The 20,893-nt window shown below is 44.3% G+C and overlaps 1 protein-coding gene across 2 annotated transcripts in view; it reads right to left on the reverse strand.

The window, feature by feature from the left end:
• Positions 1-20,893, reverse strand: part of GPANK1 (G-patch domain and ankyrin repeats 1) — a 174,730-nt gene that overhangs the window by 112,467 nt on the left and 41,370 nt on the right. The window lies entirely within an intron of this gene.

Genomic DNA, 20,893 nt, shown 5'->3' on the forward strand with positions numbered 1-20,893 from the left:
CAAAGTTCGAATCCAGATGCAAGCCAAACTGTTTTTGAATGAGTGAGCATAAATATTCTCTACACCTTTTCTAGCATTATCCTGTTCCTATACTAAAGTGCTTCTCTAGTATGAAGCCTCTGTTGTACCAATCTGCTTTATTAGCAGAATTATTCAAATAAAACCGTAACACAACACAAATACGTCTAGAATAAAACATGACTGAATGTGTTAGTATGTCTGTACTGTGTATTCCTGTCACCAACTATCCACCTTTTCCTACCCCTTCTGTGTCATCCAATAAACCTCTAACTTAAAAACTGTTTAAATAAGTCACGTTTCCACCAGCAATAACATGCTTGGTCCCCCATGTTTCATAATATACCTGTAGCATACATATAAGGATTGATTAACTGCAACTGTCATGGCAAATGAGTAAATCATGACACCTGAAACATGACCTTATCACAAACCTGTTCTGTATTCCATCAGAAATGTTTTATTTGTGCAAAAGTCAGCATAGAACACCACAGACTACTGCTAATTCCCATTCCAAGTTCAACACATCAAGATATGATCGATTATGCATGCACTAATACTTTAACATCAGCAGAGCAATAGAGTTTGGCAGCACTGCCCTTTATGCAAAGGGTAAAAAATATTACAACAAATAATCATTTGGTTAGGTTATACAACATCTACAGGACTGCGGTGGTGGTGCTACGGTAGCGTTGTCGCCTTACAGTAAGATGTTGTCCTGTTCGATTCTCACCTACAGCGTCTGGAGACATGCGTGAATGGGCGTACCTTCATTGAAGGTTGTGCGTCAGGGCCAGCAACTCGGCACGTAAAAATCTACTGCCAATCATTAGCGGACCGGAGTTCCGCTGTGGCGACCCCTAACCGAGAAAAGCCGAAAGACCACAACAACACAACATCTACAGGTCTGTACTGAATTTTGAAATTATCTGGATTTCTGAGTGATGTTGACTCAATGTCTCTAAATGTGTGTGTGCACTCCAATGGTAACACTTGAAACTGTGTTACAATGTTAAGTAATCTATTCACACACAATCCATCACTGTTATTCTGAAGTGAATCATCCTATTTAGAAGTGTCTGTATTGTCAATTCACACTGTGCAAGTATGAGACAAGTATGCAATCATCCCAGAATAAAGTGTCAAGAATGCCCGGTTTGATCCACTTGTTTACAAAGTACAGTTTTGTACCTACCATAAATGTAGATGTTAGAGTGTTCACCCTGCTGCAGTCATCACACTTGGGTTATCCTGTCATCAGGCGGTCCCGCAGTCGGCCGGATTTCCAAAGTCTTGGTCCGACGTTGGTTGCTGTCGCCTCATCCCTGACGTCAGTGCGCCAGGGGTACATATATTGCAACAGACGCCATTTTCTTCAGTTTTTCTTGCCCCAGCTGTCAGGTGCCCCCAAAAAGGTGATCCAAATTAGTATCAAAAAGTGAGAACACTGTACAGACACAAAAACCCTTCAGCTATAAGCAAATACATCAGTAAGGCATAGCAAAGATTTAGCCAGTAGATCAGAGGGTTTGGAGGGGGGGTAACCTGGACTGCAGCAGGGTGAACACTCGAACATCTACATTTATGGTAGGTACAAAACTGTACTATGTTCATAGTGTTACCCTGCTGCAGTCATCACACTTGGGTTGAGTCCCAAAGCTAAGGTAGGGTGGAGGCATTATAGAGGGTTAGAGGAGGCAATGAGGCCCTGCAGAACTGCAGTGGCGAAGCCTGCCCTGGACTTAGAATAAAGAGGTAAGTGATAGTGTTTGGTGAAGGTGTGTACAGAACTCCAAGTTGCAGCTTCTAAAATTTCCTTGGTAGGAACCCCCCTGAGAAAGACTGTAGAGGTAGCTGTTGCCCTGGTAGAGTGGGATCTAATGGTAGGAGGAACTGGCTTCCCATGATGGGTATAGCAGAATCGTATGCAATGGCCTATCCATTTAGAAATGGTTTGCTTGGAAATGGCCCTCCCTTGAGAAGGTGTAGCATAGGAAACAAAGAGCTGGTCAGTTTTTCTGAAAGCCTTAGTTTTATCCAAGTAATATCGAAGCTGCCTGTGAATGTCCAAGGAATGTAGGAGTCTCTCACCTTTGTTCTGTGGATTAGGGAAGAAAGTGGGTAGATGGATGGTTTGATTTAAAACTACACTGGAAACCAGGCATGAAGGTAGGATTAGTAAGTAGAGAAACTCTGTCTTGATGAAAAATGAGGAAAGGTTCCACTGCCATAAGTGCCTGTAATTCTGAAACTCTCCTAGCAGAAGTTATTGCCAGGAGCAGGGCAGTCTTCCAAGATAGGAACTGAAGGTCTGCAGAAAAAGCTGGTTCAAAGGGAGGTAATGTTAGTTTTTCCAGAACAAAGTCCCATGTTGGTGTAGGAGCTCTTCTAGGTGGTCTAATGTTTTTTGCCCCTCTGAGGAACTGCCTTAGGAGTGGATTTGAAAATAAAGGTGGATTTGTGTCGTAGTGAGCTGAAATAGCTGAAGCATGGATTTTAATTGAGGAGAAGGAAAGTCCTTTATGCAACATCTCAGCTAAATACTGCAGAATGTGAGGCATATGAGGCTGAGTTGTGTCTTGGCCTTTAGCTTGGTTCCAAGCCGAAAACCTTTTCCATTTGTCCGAGTAAGCCTTCCTGGTGCTTTGCCTCCTGGCTTCTAGAATAACATCCAGTACTGCTTGTGATAAAGGGGCTGGTTGGCTGCTTAATTGATTTGCCATGCAGCCAGGTTTAAGGTTTTGATCTGGCTGTGTAGAATCTGCTTGTCTTGCTGTGTGAGCAAATGAGGTATTTGAGGCAATATCCATGGTGGGCTGTGAGCCATATTCTTCAATAGCGGGTACCAGTGCTGGCGTGGACAGTCTGGGGCTATGAGAATCATTCGAGGTTTCTCCTTTTTGACCTTCAAAAGTACCTTTGTGAGAAGAGGTAATGGAGGAAAGGCATATGTTGTCAGGTTTTTCCAACTGAAGGAGAGAGCATCCACTTTCCAAGCTTGATGGTGGAATGTTCTTGTACAAAATTTTGTCAGCTGGTAGTTTTGAGGACTGGCAAACAGGTCTATATTTGGTAGACCCCATCTTGGGAGTTATCATTGCAAATATTTGCGGGTCTAGCTTCCACTCGTGGGGATCCTTGATGTTTCTGCTTAGGTCGTCTGCCAATGTGTTTTTCTGTCCTGGCAGGAAGTGAGCTTGTAACTGGACTTGGTAGGTCAGAGCTGTGTTCCATAAGATCATTGCTTGCCTGCAAAGAGGGTAGGAATGTGTGCCCCCTGCAAAGAGGGTAGGAATGTGTGCCCCCTTGTTTATGTACCACATTACTGTGTTGTCTGTCTTTATTGCCAGTTGTCCAGGCTGTAGTAGATCCTTGAAGGCTGTCAGAGCTTTCTGTACAGCTAGCATCTCTTTTTGGTTTATGTGCAGTTTTCTTTGTTCTGCAGTCCATAGGCCTTGAATGCATTGCCCTGCCATGTGAGCCCCCCCCCAGGCATAGTCTGAAGTATCTGTTGTGAAAGTTTGCCTGGGTGGGGGCATGGTGAAAGGCTGACCCTTGAGGTGACATGCCTGTGCCCACCATAGAAATTCCTGTTGAAGGCAGGGAATGAGAGATATCACTGTGTCCAAGCTGTGGCTGTGTTGAGACCATACGCTTTTTAGGTACCATTGTAATTTCCTCATATGCAGTTTTGCAAATGGTATTATCAGAATGCAAGATGCCATGAAGCCCAAAGCCTGCAGAATTTTTCTTGCAGTTAATTGGGTCTTTGTTGCCATTGTCCTGAAATACTGAGTCAGTTGTAATTGCTTGTCTGGTGTAAGATAAGCCTTCTGGGCCGTTGTGTCCAAGCTGGCACCCAGGAATGTCATTTTTTGTGAGGGTACTAGTTTTTACTTCTTTTCGTTTACTGTGTACCCAAGACAATTTAGTAGATACTTCACAAAAGCCAGATGTTGTATGAGAATGTCTTTTCTTTCTGCTTGGATGAGGCAGTCGTCCAGGTATGGATATATTTGAATTCCTCTTTGTCTGCAGTATGCAATTACTGGTGCCAGGCATTTTGTGAATACTCTGGGTGCAGTAGATAAGCCAAAGGGCAGTGCAGAGAATTGATAATGGGTTGAACCTGCAATGAAACGGAGGTATCTTCTGCAACTTTGTCTGATAAGGACATGCAGGTATGCCTCCTTGAGGTCCAACGTTACCAGCCATGCTTCCTTGCCCAACATGGGAAGTATCTGCTGTAGTGTTAGCATCTTGAATTTGGGAACCTGTAAGTAAGTGTTTAGAATTGAAAAGTCCAGAATTGGTCTCCAAGCATTTTCTTTCCTGAGTACTAGGAAGAGTCTTGAGTAAAATCCTTGGCCTTGCTCTTGAGTTGGTACCCTCTGAATGGCTCTCATGGCCATGAGAGCTGTAATTTGTTTTTGAGCCCCTGCCCTTTGATTTTGTGGCAGGTTTGGCATTCCTCTTTTTATTGGCAAGGTGTGAAAGTGGAATCTGTATCCTCGTAAAATTATGTCTAGGACCCAGTTGTCCTTTGTGACCATGTGCCAGTTGTCTACAAATAGTGCTAGTTTTCCCCCCAGGGGGGCTGACAAAAGAGCTTTGTTTGGCCAGCTGAGATGCAAGTCATTGAGTTTGTCTTCTGGTGGGTTGAGACCTGTCTTCTCCTCCCTTGGAGTGGCCCATTGGCGAGGTTTATACTGAGCTTGTGGTTGTCCTCTGCCCCTTGGGCGCCTGTATTTACCCCTCTGAGGCCTGTCAGTGGCTGGAAAAGACCAATTTTTAGTTGGCCAGTTTCTGCTGAAGCGAGGGGGTTGTACCTGTAGGAAATCTTTGACTGTCTGCATTGATTTTGCCTGATCTTCCATTTTCTTTAAAACTTCTTCTGCTTTAACACCAAAAAGAACATCCTGCTGCAAGGGAGCATCTAGTACTTTTGCTTTAACATGTTCAGGCAGACTTTGTTCCTTTAACCAGGCATGCCTACATATAACTGATCCAGTGACAGCTGCTCTGCAGGAGACCTCCAAAGAATCAAACCCACATTGTAAGGTATGTTTGCCCACCTGCTTGGTGGTGTGCAACAAATCCTGTACTTCTTTCAATTCAGTTTGTTGTGGAAGGGTTGTTATCTTTTGTTTTAACTGAGAGAGCAGAAATTGCTGATACTTAAGCATATGAAATTGACAGTTTAGAACTCTCATAGCTAAAGTGGCTGAGGTGTAAACTTTTTTCCCCCATCTGTCTAGTGCTCTAGAATCCCTTTCAGAAGGAACTGGATTTTTAGCCATGGACGCCTTAGCCCCCTTGGGACCCTGGGAGGTAGTTACTGGGCTTTTGTAACGAAATTTATGGGAATCAGGTACTCTGTAGTATCTGTCAGGCTTGGCCGGGGCAGGAGGCAGAGAGTCAGGGTTGAAACTGGATTCTAAATAGACATCATCCACAATGTCCAAAACAGGAGGGATGGCTAGAGGTATGTGTTGGGGGAGTAAAAGAAACTCTCGGAGCCTTTTCTTGGAATCAGAGTAATCCTGACCTAAACAGTGAAAATGTTCCCTCATAGTGTGTAAAGTTTCCCCAAAAGAGTAGCCTTCTGGAGGGGAAGCTGAGGGAATAGAGTCCTCAGCATTAGAATCTTCATAAGGAGAGAAGGAATAGTCTTGGTTCTGAAATAGACAGTTGTTCAGAGGAAGCAGATTCTTCCTCCTGTCTAGGCCTTTTGTCTGGAGGAGGTTGGGAACCCCTGATAAGAGAAATCAGATCTTCAGTCATCTTGAGCATCTGTTTCTTAGGCATAGGGCCTTGAACAGGAGACTGAAGTGAAGCCTTTTTCGATTTGGAAGGAGTCTTCGATTTGGAAAACGTTTTGACTAAGAATCGGTCTGAAAACGCCTTCAGAAGGCGATGGTGTTTCAGAAGTACCGACGTCCTTGGGAGGCAAGTCGTCGGTAGGGCCTGAAGTAAAAGGCTGCATCGGCCTAGTACATTCCGTCAAAATATCCGTAGCGGTCTCGGGTTCCTCAACTGCGGTAGTCAGAGGTTGCGTCAGAGCCTCACTGATAACCGAAGGACCGGAGACCGGATTAACAGAGGCCTCGGAATCGGGCTTAGGCCTGGGCTGTCTATCTTTATCCCTGCGTTTTTTGTGCACGCCGGTAGTCGGTAGCTCCGACGGCATGTTATAATTAAATTTTCTGCCAAAAAAGTGTTGTGCGAAATCAAATAGTCTTTAGTACGTTTATTAAATCTAGCACAAAAACGACAAGTGACGTCATGATCAGGGCCTAGGCAGGGTATGCAATAAGAATGAAAATCCTTATGAGATATTTGCTTCCCACAAGAAATACAATTGTTAACTTTTTCTGACATCTGTCTGAGGCAAGAAAAATTTCCCCAACAGGGTACTTAGCTTTATAGAAGACTTCGGTCTGAAATTCGAAAATCTCAGGAGTCGGACGACTTGCACTTGTGAACTGCTTCTGCTTCGGGCACCGCGCGGCAAGAAAGACTAAAGAAAATGGTGTCAGTTGCAATATATGTGCCCCTGGCGCACTGACGGCAGGGATGAGGTGACAGCAACCGATGTCGGACCAAGACTTTGGAAATCTGGCCGACTGCGGGACCGCCTGATAACAGGATAACCCAAGTGTGATGACTGCAGCAGGGTAACACGATGAACATCCGTGATTGTCACTGCCATCCCATACTATGAAACAGGTACACGTCCCTCACAGTAACGTAGCGTACATAAAGGACAGTATATAAATCTTAGCAGAAGTATGTAATTACATGAGGCAATCACAGTGCTGATACATTGGCATGCCCAAACATTATATATATATATATATATATATATATATATATATATATATATGCGCATTTGTCCCAAACCCTGTAATGCACAGTACAAGCTGCTCCAGTGAATTCTTACTAACTACAAATGTGCTTTTTCACATCATTAAATTCATACTTTATGGCACTTTTTAACTAATACTGTGCTCTCTAGATTGTGTAACAACATAGGTAGGGGTTAAATTCTCACCTGTGTCTGTCGAGGGTATAGTAACAGGTAAGTAACACTTCAATGTCAAACGTGCCGTGTCCAATTCCACTGAGGAGAACACTTAACTTTGCATATAGCTCCCTCTGTACTTTATCCCACTTTTAATCACAAACATCCTTTCTTCAACACACCCATGAGGTCAGACAAAAGTGCACTCTCTCCCCTTAAGAATCAGACTTGATGTGGCACTTGTGGCTAAAACTGTGCTCTCTAGATTTTGTAACTAGATCTGAGGTTCAATTCTCACCATGGTGAACATCTGTGTATGTGGCTGAAATATCGTGTACATACAGCTTCCTGAACAGACATGCTGTAGTAACTTACAGTCAGGGGAAAAAAATTAACCTGAGCAAGTATTCGACCATCCTCTGAACCCAATTTTGCCACAAATATCTTCTCTGCAACAAAGTGTTGAGATCTTCCTGCAAAAGTGCACTCTGTCCCCATAAGAGTAAGACCACCTCTCCTCTGGCGCTTACGGCTTGGGTGTCTGCTTCTAGTGTCATGGAAGCAAACCTTCAACACATATGCTGTATCCACTTTCACTCGAGTACATTTTAATTCTGGACACACCTCCCTCTGCAGTTTATCCCACTTTTAATACAAACTTTTTATAAGCAGCACAGTGATGATGTCATCCTGATATAGTGCACTCGCTCCCCATAAAAGAGTCAAGACCTGCCCTGTAGCACTTGTGGCCAACACTGTGCTCTCTAGATTGGATAACTAGACAGGTAGGAAGTTCATATCTCACAGTGGGGAACTTGTGTGTGTGTGGCTTCAATGTCAGTTATGCATAGATTCCTGAACAGTCATGCTATATCAACTTACACTCAGCTGAAGATTTTAACATGGAAGAGGATGCGCCCCCATTCCCTTATCTCACTTTTACCACAAACATCTTGTCTCCATCCCACTAAAGACTTCTTTACATACTGTATCTTTACAACTCAGTTCTACTGCGGCACTTGAAGCTAATCCTGTGTTGTACAGACTGCATAAATAACTAGGTTGGGGGCTCAAACCCAACATTGGGTAAATAACGTCCGAGAGTGTGTGTACTGTCCAGTACAATTGTGTCAGTGACAAAACCCCTTATGTAAAATTCCACTCAGAAGACATTTTCCCTGGCAGAGGATTACCCTACAGATTTGTATTAGCCACAGGTAATAAACATTTTTGGAAACACAATACTTACATCATGCTATCAAAACAGAACCACATCAAAGAGGTTGCACGAGTTACCCTGTGGCACTGAATCCAGCAATGATAGACTACTGTCCATAGGCATTCGTCTGTCGTGCTATGCAAATGTGGCTTGTAATGCATGCAGTATGTGATGTTGTGTATAGACAGACAGTCCGTTCAAATTCAGACATTACTCTGTAGATTCATGTCAGTCACTATGTCTGTGAAGGTGCAGGTGGGTAACAAAGTTGTCACTCATCTATCTGCAGTGTACATGTATGGATGGAGATTCCAATTACAATGATGTCTGCTCTTTTTTCACAAAGAAATGTTTTCTTTGATAATGATAACATGGGATGACATGAAAACTACTAAGGCGTTTCCTGTGGTGTGAGTACATGACACCGTTTCTGTATGCTTGTGCCTTAGTAAGGCATGTGTTAAAATCCATGATTATCTGCACATCATCCTTGATTGACATTCTCCTGTCACACTGACAACTGTGTTACTCATTTCGTGCCTGGGCATACCTAACAGCAGACAATGTTATGTGAAAAACACAAACAGAAACACTAAGTAATGACAGACACACATCTCCCTTGCAGCAATAAAATGATGTCATGGTTTCAAATACAATAATGTCTGATACTTGTAGCACTAGTGGCACCGTGGTGCATTTATTCTTTCCAATATCATGTAGCTTTTGATCATCACATAGTCAGGGGTTCAAAACTCACATTGGCTGACTAAGTGTTGCATGTCCTACTGCTGTTATGCAGGAATGGCATCCATGAGTACACTTACACTGGGAGAAGCCTCCCCCAGCCCTTTTTATCTCATGCAAATTGCAACACAATTACATTATGTAACAATTTCACATAAGGAGTCTTAACTTGTGATTCACACACATTTGTAGCTGGTGAGCTTGCACAGTTTGTTGTTCAATTGCAGCCAAAGGTAACATTCTATGAATTTACTGGAAATTTGACTCCACAAAGAAGGGGATAAAGTCGTGCTAGTAACATACAAGAAATTTCAGATAGTAAGATGTACTGAAAAGAATTATGGAAGCTGAAAACAAAAAACACAAGGAGGTGATGGAATGAATAATGATGAGTACAGAACACTTCAGCATGAACTTACAGGACCACTGTGTCACGTATTCATTGGGTCATTCAAGTATGGGGAGATTCCCCAAGACTGGAGACATGCACTTGTACTCACTAGGTCATTTAAGTATCAGGAGATTCCTCAAGATCAGACACATGCAAAAATTACCATCTGTAAGGGAAAGGGGGAAATAGGATAATCCCAGAGTCGTACAGACCCATAGGTTTATTTGCTTTTTGTGAAAAAAATAATGGAGAAGGTTATTTTGGATAAGTTGTCAGAACTGGAAAAAATGGGACATAAAAACCACATATCAACATGCAAGCCTTCTCCATTATCTTTCCACAACAAGAAAGCAAACATATGGGGTCTGTACTCTTATCACGGTTATCTATACCATCTCTCATCCTCTATGTCAGACCCTGTCAGAAACCTTCCCTGTTGGGTGCCTCCATAACACCATTACACTGGATGATCTTCACCAAAACTGTTCTGGGATGTTATCTATACAAATAAATACATTTCTTTGTCAATACAGCCTAAAGCAACCAGTAAGGAAACAGAGAAAATAAAACATCAAGACAAGAAACTAACATATTACACCTTGTAATCACTTCAATAGCTATTTGCCGTGTAGGTGCCAACACTTTACCCAATGGTTTCAATGATCACTGCCTTGTAATATCCTTTAGATTCTTCAAGACCATAAAACATGTACCTCAGTTGATCACAATTCACCCCCTTCCCAAAGCAAAAACTAATCATTCTAGATCAACTATCAAGCAGTTTTAATTGGTCTCCTCTATTCCTCATACAAGATCCAAAAGACACCTTATCCTTTCTAATCAACACTCTTAGCAGAATTCAAAATACTTTACTCTATACTGTAAGGATTATGCTCAACAATATACTAAGGTTAAAAGTAACTTTGCTACAAATATGCAACATAAATAAGGAATAAGATAAAGCTTGCTTAAATGCAGAAACAGAGTTTAGTAATATGCGATTAGCATCCATACTAAATGACTGTGGCTTAAAAAAATAAGGAACTTGCTTATGAGTGTATTACACACACATCAAGAAAGTGGACTTCTTACAGACTTGGCAAGAATGTAAAAAAAAAAAAAAAAAAAAAAAAAAACAGGTATTAGTGCATTAGAAATATTGGTAAACAGATTAAACCTGACAGGACAAGATATTTTACAAGTTGCTAATAGCTATCATTCTAGTCATTATTAAAGGTCTATAGTTTAATAACCTAATAAAGCAAATGTATAATCAAAGTGTTGGGCTGACATACATTATAAAGCAAATAAACAACAGTGCAATACTACAGGGGGAGGGGTACTTTCTCAGTTTTACACCGACTGTGTGAGCAGTATTGCAAAAGGGTATAAAATAAAGCCAAAGGAAGAAATATCGCATTCCTTCTTGACAATACTCTTTCAGGGGAAGGGAAAAACAGGTATTAGTGCATTAGAAATATTGGTAAACAGATTAAACCTGACAGGATAAGATATTTTCCAAGTTGCTAATAGCTATCATTCTAGTTATTATTGTATTGTTTAGTATTAAATTGTATTTACAACATGTTAAACTGTAAAGCTATGCAAGAGATGACTTAAAATTGCTTTATTAAAGCTGCACAAGAAAAAGTAAAGATATGTAAAAACTGAGCAAGAATGGTCACTATTTTTTAATATGTTTTTGGCAAGACAATGTTGGTATGCAAAAAGCATAAATGTTTCTAATTTCTGGGTATGTAGTTGCCTCTGGTGGCAATTCCACTAGATACTTCTAAAGAAACATAAGAATTTTCCAAAATTTTGCTTGATGTTAATGTTACTACATTTGTAAGATTAGACTAAATGTACTTTACAGTCATTGTATGTACAAATACAAAAAAATTCAGTACAAATGAAATGAATGTCTAGTAATAAATGTGTGTGAAAAACCATGGGCAGGATTCACGAAGCCTCCGTGTAAGAGTTATAACTCTTACAAGGAGGCTGCAGTTAAACGGAGTGATGTCAGCATGCTCTGCATATTCATGAGAGCATGCTGAATCACACCTAAGGCTAACACGGTCCGTGGAAGACAGTAGGGGGCGTGTCCATAGGCCGAGCCCTGCAAGTGGACACGCCCCCAGAAGAGTAAAAGTGCCCAAAGTAAACCCCCACGACAGAGGCCATGAAAATGTGAATAAACACAACACAACACATGCCCCCACAGACTATGAACATAAAATATATAAATGAACAAGTTATATAATTTTTTTAAATCGTAAAGATGTTTGCCCGTGAGTGCGCTGCTTATGCTGGCGCGTCGTAGCTTAGCCATAGCCACAGTTAGCAGTCAGTGGAAAAGGATACAAGAACTAAATATGCAAAGTAAGCCAAGAAGCAATAGCGTAGCGGTAGAGACGTCGGCTGAAGAGCAAGCATTCATGGTTCGAGCCCCCACAACATCAATTCTTATTTTTAGTAAAATAAGCATGAAACAAGCCCTGACAAATATGTACACATATAAAATTATATTTTATGTTAAATGTAATGAAATAGTCCATTTATTTTGAAGAAATGTGATATAACAAAACAAAATGCGAGATGTGCCTATAGCTGAGCTACAGTTTAACAAGGTGAGTGCATCTGCCCGTAGGTGAGCAGTGGTTTAACAGGTGCAAAATGAGTGCCTGTAGGTGAGCAGTGGTTTAACAGGTGCAAAATGAGTGCCCGTAGGTGAGCAGTGGTTTAACACGCTGAAACTGTGTGCCCCTAGCTGAGCTGAGCGTAATATGCGTGCTAATAGCCAAATGAAGCATAAACCAGCGTACCCAGTTTGTGCGGAGCTGCGCACCGCGCTAACAAGCTAACCGACGGGCAACGTTGAGCAAGTTGTAACAAAACTGCCTTTACACAGACACATCCCCTAGCCTGTCTAGACAGTCACAAAATATAAAAAGCAGTGGCCAGGTTCAAACCCAGGATACCATGCACCATAGTCAAGGTACTGAACCACTAAGCCACGACAACTGTACTTAAAAATGCAGTAATAGCAAATATATAGGAATGAATAGAAAGTGGAGCATGACAAAGCAGGTTTTGTGAAGTTGATACAATTCCAAAATGGCCAATCACAGATAAGTGCGGAAAAACCGGCATATATAAGCCCCATAGGCTGGAATACACAGCATAAACGATTGTTGAACTGACTTGCAGCCAGAATGTCAGGAGTAGGTGAGGGTAGTTGCTTTCGAGCACAGAGGTGGGGGCACTGAGGAGTCCAGATACATGGTCTGGCTCCTAGTCCACAATCATGAGGCTCAACTCATGCAGGGCCAGGTCCTGTGGGGAGCATATAGGGCTGAGGCGTGGGACCGATTGGCTCATGATCTCACCAGTGCCACAGGGATTTCAAGGACTGGTGAGCAGGTCCGTCACCACCATGCGGACCTGAAGAGACGCAAGCAGGACCAATTGAACCTTTGGATCCAGGAGGCCCGGCAAATGCCCAACTCCCCACTACTGAGTAAGTTACATTTAATTATGTATGTAAGAAATTAAATTAGCTGATATTACGGAGATGTGTATTCCAATATTACTTCATTTATATTACAGCTGCAGGTGTCCGTTCTGCGAACCGCAGAGCCTATGGCGATAGGCTGGTGCGGTTGCGCCACCAGGCAGGTCAGTAATCCACTCCCAGTAACTGTAAAGAAATATAAAGGTAAGACAGTTATAGCAAAAGAGTGCAGTGCAGTCACTAAGTAATAAAATGTGCAAGTAACAGTGTAAAAGTGATTGCAAGTATTGCTTGATTACAAAAGTGTGTTGCAGTCTGTAATCCAAACAGAAAAATGAAAATGTCTTAAATAAAGTCTGAAATAAAGATGCCCCACCTGTAATATAATAGTACACAACCTGCAGCAGGCTGAAAAGTACAGCTGCAGAAAATGAGCAAATCACGTGTGAAATATATCCCTGTTGAAATACTGAAACATGACAGAAGTGAGACTGCTGGAAAGGATTGTAATAACTACAGGTAAAACATGTCAATAAAGCCTAGAAGTAAGTACCATCCTGAACAGTAAAATGAAAACAAGTGAGAGAGTGTGAGAAAGAGTTATGAATCCACCAATAAAGTAGTAAGAACCCCTGAATAAAGTAAACTGCAGTCAGTACAGAATGAAATGAATGTGACAAGTAGAACCAAACTGCGAAATGTGTTCAAAGTGTTGCTGCAGCTGGAATGGGTATCCCAAAATCTGGATATGTTGCTCTCAGTTTGCAATATGCAGATAGTATGATTGTCTGAAATACCAAACATCCACAGTTGTCTATAGCTATATAAAGCAAATGTAGCAGGATGATGTAGCTGAACAAAGCCAGATATGAACGTGTATGAAGAACAATAAAATGTATATTGATGTAGCAGTAACAGTCCTATCACCAAATTGAAGTAGTTATCATATAGGAAATGAGAAGTTATGTACCTACCATAACGTTCCATGTTAGTGGTCTTCTCTCGCCTTCTTTCTTGCTTGATGGGTTCGGAGCCGATCCTCGGCTCCGACTCGGCACTTGCTAAGCTCGAGAGTCACTTTTACCAGCTCGAGGCAGCCCCATATCCCATGATGCAAGGCGGTAAGTACCCAGATCTCGTTTGTACCTATAGGGAAAAACACCTAGCACAAAAAACTTTCCACTGAGGAAAGAAGCAATTAGCCTAAAGGAAGGGCTGTAATGGGAACCAGGTAACTAACTGGTGCCTATAGAAGCAATCTTCCAAACAAGGGAGATCAAGGTCTGTCCAGGCAAGGGGGTAGGAGGGAGGGTTGCAAGAAAGAAGGCGAGAGAAGACAACTAACATGGAACGTTATGGTAGGTACATAACTTCTCAATGTTAAGTTGTCAATCTCGCCTTCATTCTTGCTTGATGGGACCGCGTCCCTAGCACCTCTATCCTGGGTGGCTCAATGGAACAGACTCTTGAGAACCGTAGAACCAAAACTGGCTCTATCCCTGGAGGCCAAATCCAATTTGTAATGAGAAACAAAGGTATGAGGAGTGGCCCAAGTGGCTGCTGCACAAATAGTGTCTAAGGGAGTCTAGCCTGAAAGGCTGTGGAAGTGGCTAAACTTCTGGTGGAATGCGCTTTTGGTTTTGAGCACAGCCGTTTGCCCCAGAGTTGATAGATTTCGGAGATGGTGGAAGAAAGCCATCTAGATAAGGTCACTTTGGAAACAGGAAGGCCTTTCTTATTTACAGCATAAGAAAGAAAGAGCTGATCGGATTTCCTGAAATGCTTTGTTCTGTCCAAATAATATCTGAGTTGGCGGTGAACATCAAGATAATGTAATTTTTGTTCCGATCTGTTGGAGTAATTAGGGAAAAATACAGGGAGATCAATAGATTGGTTCAAATTAGTTTTCGAAGCCACCTTAGGCAAAAAGGATGGATTAGTTCTCAGGGATACCCTGTCCTTGTGGAATACTAAATAAGGGGGACGAACAGAGAGAGCATGAAGTTCTGACACTCTCCTGGCCGAGGTAATAGCGACAAGGAAGAGTGTTTTCCATGAAAGAAACTTCAGTGAACATGAAACAGCTGGCTCGAAGGAAGGAAGAATTAAGGATGTCAGCACTAGATTTAGGTCCCATTGAGGAGGAGGACTCCTAACAGGAGGTTTAAGGAGAAAAATCCCTTTTAGAAAAGCTCTACAAAGCCTGTGGGACATAATGTTGTGATCTGCAAACCAGACATGAAAGTTCGAGATAGCAGCCAACTGAACTTTGACTGTGGAAGATGAAGAGCCCGAGTGAAAGATATCTGCTAAAAAATCCAAAACTGCATGAACAGGGGCAGTAAAGGGATCTATATTCTTTGATTTTGCCCAAAAAGAAAAGCGTTTCCACTTGCTGGTATAAATCCTTCTGGTAGAGGATTTAAGGGAAGCGACTATGATATCCCTAACCGGGTTAGAGATCATAGGAAGTCTGGCTAAGGAAGGAAGTGGAGCAACCAAGCTGTGAGGTTGAGAGAAGGAATGGACTGATGCAGGTGACCCGATAGGTGGATCAGAAGGTCTGGCACTGGGTCCAGATGCCACGGCTGCACCAATAGGTGACGATGGAGGAACGGAAACCAAATTTGTCGAGGCCAATAGGGGGCAATGAGAATCATTTTGGCTCTCAAAACGGTGGCTTTCTGGAGTACTTGTGGAATCAAAGGAAAGGGAGGAAAGGCATAAAGAAGTCCCCGGGGCCAATCCTGGGTAAGCGCGTCTCTGGGGGGATGGCCTGGCAGTGGGAAGAGAGAGAAGAAGTCTGGGCATTTGCTGTTTTGGGGAGTAGCAAAAAGATCGCAACATGGGCGGCCCCATTCTAGAAAAATCTCCTCCACTATAGATTGTTTGAGAGACCACTCGTGAGGCATGAGAATAGCTCTGCTCAATCTGTCCGCTAAAATGTTTGCTACCAGAAACCGATGAGAGGAGATCGCCCACTGCCAAAGTCTGAGAGCTTCTCGACACAAGGGGTAGGACTTGGTTCCGCCCTGTTTGTTGATATACCATACTACAGACATGTTGTCCGTGTGAACTGCAATTGTTCCCAAAGGAAGAAAGTCGTTGAGGGCTTGCAACGTTAAAAGCACTGCTCTCATCTCTAGGACATTTATGTGCAGGTGGTATTCGAACGGTTGCCACGTCCCATGAACCATCCAGCCCTGATAATGACCCCCCCACCCGATCAGGGAGGCATCCGTAGTGACTGTGGCTACCGGGACCGGGGATACAAAGGGTCTGCCCTGATGAATCTGGGGAGAAGAAATCCACCAGGATAGGTGGTTTTTGCAAGCTTGTGTCACCAGGATCTGGTGATGCATGGGAAGTTGTTGGTAAGACCACTGGGTGAACAACATCCATTGAAGAAGACGCATGTAGAAGCGGGCCAAGACGCATGTAGAAGCGGGCCAAGGGAAGAAGAGTAATGGCCGCTGCTGTGAGGCCCAACACTTTCAGGACCAGTCTGGCTTGCACCTCTTTACTGGCAAGAATGATCCGCACGTGACTTTGGATATCTGAGATTCTTTGGTCTGTGAGGGTTGCTGACAGACAAACAGTGTCTAAATTTGTGCCTATGAAAGTAATAGACTGGCAGGGCGATAAGGAGGATTTTTCGTAGTTGATCGAAATTCCTAACTGAGTGCAGAGATTTAGGGTGTAATCCCTGGCTTGGAGAAGTTGATGCCTGGTGGTGGCTGAAAGGAGCCAGTCGTCGAGATACGGAAACACCTGGAATCCTAGACGTCTCAGGTGAGCCGTGACCACTGCCATACATTTGGTGAACACTCTGGGGGCTGTAGTGAGACCAAAGGGCAGGGCTCTGAATTGAAAATGACTGGACCCCAGCCGAAAGCAGAGAAACCTTGTGGAGCGTCTGTGAATTCTTATGTGATAGTACGCATCCTGAAGGTCTATTGAGCACATCCAGTTGTCTTTGCCCAGTAAGGGCAAAATTGATTGAAGTGTGACCATTCGAATCTGCCTTTTCACAGACTTGTTGAGTCTGCTGAGGTCCAATATTGGTCTCCAATCTCCGCCTTTTGGGGACCAAAAGAACCTTGAGTAGATTCCGGCTCTGAATGGTCTGTTGTAACTGGCTGAATGGCCCTTTGTGTAGAAGCTTTGATACTTCTAACTTGCGATTTCCTTAGACCGGTGACACATCTGGAAGGGAATTTTGTGAGTAAAGGACTTTCCTCAAAGGAATTCTGTAACCCTCTGATATGATCGACTGTACCCATCTGTCTTGTGATAGGGAACGCCAGGCTTGTGGGTACAGCGATATCTTCCCCGACTGCCTCCAAGGATGGACAGTCGGGCAACACCTCAGGGATGCTGGAAGGGCTTGTCAGAGAGAGGCTCTCTGCTTCCCTGGTTTTGTGGACCCCCCCCTGCCGCTAGGGCGCCTATTATTATTACCCCTCTGCCTCTAGGGGTAAACTGACCACGTATCCAGCGTGACTCCTTGGGATTTATGGAACCACATCTTTCCACCCTTCTGTCCCTTGGGTAAGGTCTAGAAGGGTGGAAAACAGACCCCTACAGCAGAAAGAGTCTTGCCGTCCTGCTCACACCTGGTCAATGTATCCTTCACTTGAGGACCAAACAAAGTTGACCCATCAAAGGGAGAATTTGTGAAGGACGCCTTGAAGGGATCTGCAAAATTACAGAGCCGCATCCAGGATTGACGTCTCAGAGCCACTCCTGTACCTGGCTCTACTCGCTCCATCTGCTACATCTAAATCAGCCGCATGGAGGAGTTGGTTATGGAGTTAAGGATTCCTAGCTGAGAAGCAATCTTGTCTTGTGCCCCTGGAGCTGCAGGATCCTGTACTACTTCACCTAGTTCTTTAAGGATGTCCCTTTGGAGTCTGGTGAAGTGACACAAATAATTCAGCTTAACGCATGGCAAAGGTCGCTGAGGAGAACATCTGCTTACCATACCTGTCCATGGTCCTAGAATCCTTGTTAGGAGGATGGACCGGTACGGAAGGATCTGCAAGTTCCTTTTTAGTGGCGGCCGCCACCACCATGGCATCAACAGGGACACCTGTTGTAAGGAATTGCTGTTCAGAAGGGGCTGTAATAAATTTAGAAGGCCTCCTGGGAACTGGCTCTATGGAATCAGGAGAAGCCCAAGCCTTTCGAGCAATTACCTGCATGAGGGGGTCAAAAGGCGGAGACACCCAGGAGGTGGAGGGTTGAGAACCAAACGCCTCTAGGTATACCGTCTCATCATCGGAGGGATTAATGGAGGGCCAGTTTCCCCTCTGTTTCAGGAGTTCTAGGATGTCTGAAAAGGAGACATCCTCAGAGGGGGATCTTGGGGATCCCTCAGACTCATCTAAGTCGGTATCCGAAGTAATAGACTCAGGGGAGTCCAGGTGCTTCCTCTTGTGCGGAGGATCTCCTGACGGATCAGGAGAATCCTCGGAAGAGGGGGTTCCTCCCAGTGGGGAAACCTGAGGCGGTGGATCTCTCAGTCCGGGAGCAAGAGAGCGGGAAGAGATATCAACAGGCACCGTAGAAGGGAGGAGCTAAAGGAATAGACTGCTAACTGAGCCCAGGGCCAGCACACTCTCATCACCTGAAGGCTCCCTCCCAGGGAGATCCGAGAGAACCCGTTCAAGAAACTGGGACTCCGGCCCACCGAAGGGAAGGCTCCGAGGCAGATGTCGGAGCAGAGCTCACCAGGCGAAACTCCAAGGGGAAGAGCGGGGTCGGACAAGGGTCCGATTCCACTCACCCCCTCGGAGCAGACCAGGGAAGCCCGGCCACCGAATCCCTCCAAGGAAGGTCTCGAGGAGGAGATAAGAGTAGATGCTGAAGGCGCAGAAGGGGAGTATCTGGCCTCAGCCATAGCAGAAACTATTCCCGTAGACTCCAGCTCCAAACTCTGGGGTAGAGTCGAAGGAGGAACTTGAAGAGGGTGTGGACTAATAGTCGTCTGTTGAGACGGACTATGAAGCATTTGGGCTAGTGCCTGTGATTTTAATAATCTGCTTACCACCCTCTCTAAATCATGGTCTGACAACCTGGAAGACCTAGATGATAGGCTCCGATGGCTCCGCTCCGAAAGAAGAGGTGAGGCCGGAGCCGACAGTATCGGCTCCAAAGAGGGAGACCTGGACCTCTTCCTCGAAGGAACCATCAGAGCCGATGAAACCATGGATCCAGACGGAGCAGATAACTTTTCGGCTCCGAGTGTAGGTATAGATGTATCGGCTCCGGCCGGAGCCGATACAGGCAAATAAATCATGGTGTCAGAGCCGATCGGCGCCGACACCGAAGCCCGAGCCACATGGATGTCGGAGCCAGTCGGAGCCGACACCAAAGTGACCTTCAAAGTATCGGCACAGATAGCCATCGGTGCCGATGATTTCTCCAAGCTAAGATCGGCTCCAGCCAGAGCCGATCTCTACTCCGAAGGAGTCGGAGCCAAGGCCGAAGGCTTAGGTACAGAAGCCTGGGCCTTGGTAGTCTTAGAGGGCTTACCCGGAGCCGATTTTGCCGGGGAGCCCTCCGGTTTAAGAAGTCCTCTTAAAATAAGTTTGTTCCTCCTTTCCTGCAGGACTCTCTGGCTAAAAGAATGACAAATTGCACAGGAGTCCTGCAGGTGGAGAGGCCCCAGGCAGTGTATATATAAGAAGTGTGACCGTCTGTCAGAGACATCATCTGACAGCACGAGTCACACTTCTTGAAGCCTGAGACCCTCTGTTCTTTAGACATAGTGCTTTCCAGACAAACACTACACACACAGTCCCGAACCAGACAAACTAAAGTTAAAGTATTGAGAAGTAAAAACTCTCACGCACACACCCTGACGGGGGGGGGGGGGTATGGGAAGGAATTAAGGCCTGACTAAAAAAATAAAGAAGGAAATATAAAGTTAGTCAGAAAAAGCCTCACAATTATCTATAAAAGATAGAATTTTAAAGAAAATAGAAACTTTTTCTGATTGGGGGCTAAAAGTTTAGTAATAATAAACACTTACCAGGAGTTCGTAAAAGGAGGACGTCATCAGCGAAGCGGCAAACGAGATCTGGGTACTTACCGCCTTGCATCATGGGATATGGGGCTGCCTCGAGCTGGTAAAAGTGACTCTCGAGCTTAGCAAGTGCCGAGTCAGAGACGAGGATCGGCTCCGAACCCATCAAGCAAGAATGAAGGCGAGATTGACAACTTAACATCTGTAGTTCGAAGAGTAGTGTGTATATATCTGTAGCCATTAGAAATGTACAGCATATGTATTGGTATTTGAAGGTGTTAATATTATTTTCTTCACCCCACCCTATAACCACATATAATCCATTCCACGTGAAATTGGTTATGTGCAATCACAATTAACACCCCTGGACATTTGTCCTGTTGGGTCATAAATATTTGCATGTACGTTGATGCATCTGCCCTGTTCATACATCCAAACCTGATGGCCTGTTGCCATCAATCAACCCTGCAAGTTGTTGGACTGTGTATTGCTGTTCAAATTATGCATGTGTTATGCTCGCTGTTCAATGGTGTGAATATCTGGGTGTTTGGTTAATGGGAATACTAATGCATGCTGTTACAACTAATTGCGAATGGTATTGTATGTTACTAACCCAAACTGTCATGACATAATGCAAAACATAGGACGACAGGGAAGGCGGGTTCCAGCGGACCCACCTCTCCCACCTCAGCTGGCGAGTGCACCTGGCACTAGTGCCCAGTCTGGACCCTCCTCCGGTGGCCCTGTGCCACCTGCGGGTGGAAGTGCTGCAGGGGATGGGGCCCTTCCCCCCTCTGCAAGCGTGGCCGGAGGAGAACCACCGGACTGTGGTGCATAGGGAGATCTGTTCTTGGGCCCCTACGCCAGCTTGAGGCACAGGTAGCACAACTTATGGGCATGCCTGTTGCCCGGCCTACACAGCCCCCAGCACAGCCCCGTCCTGGGCAGTG

Source organism: Protopterus annectens, chromosome 1.part0 (genome assembly GCF_019279795.1).
Source record: "Protopterus annectens isolate FY-2018-M chromosome 1.part0, PAN1.0, whole genome shotgun sequence".
Classification (NCBI taxonomy): Eukaryota; Metazoa; Chordata; order Ceratodontiformes; family Protopteridae; genus Protopterus; species Protopterus annectens.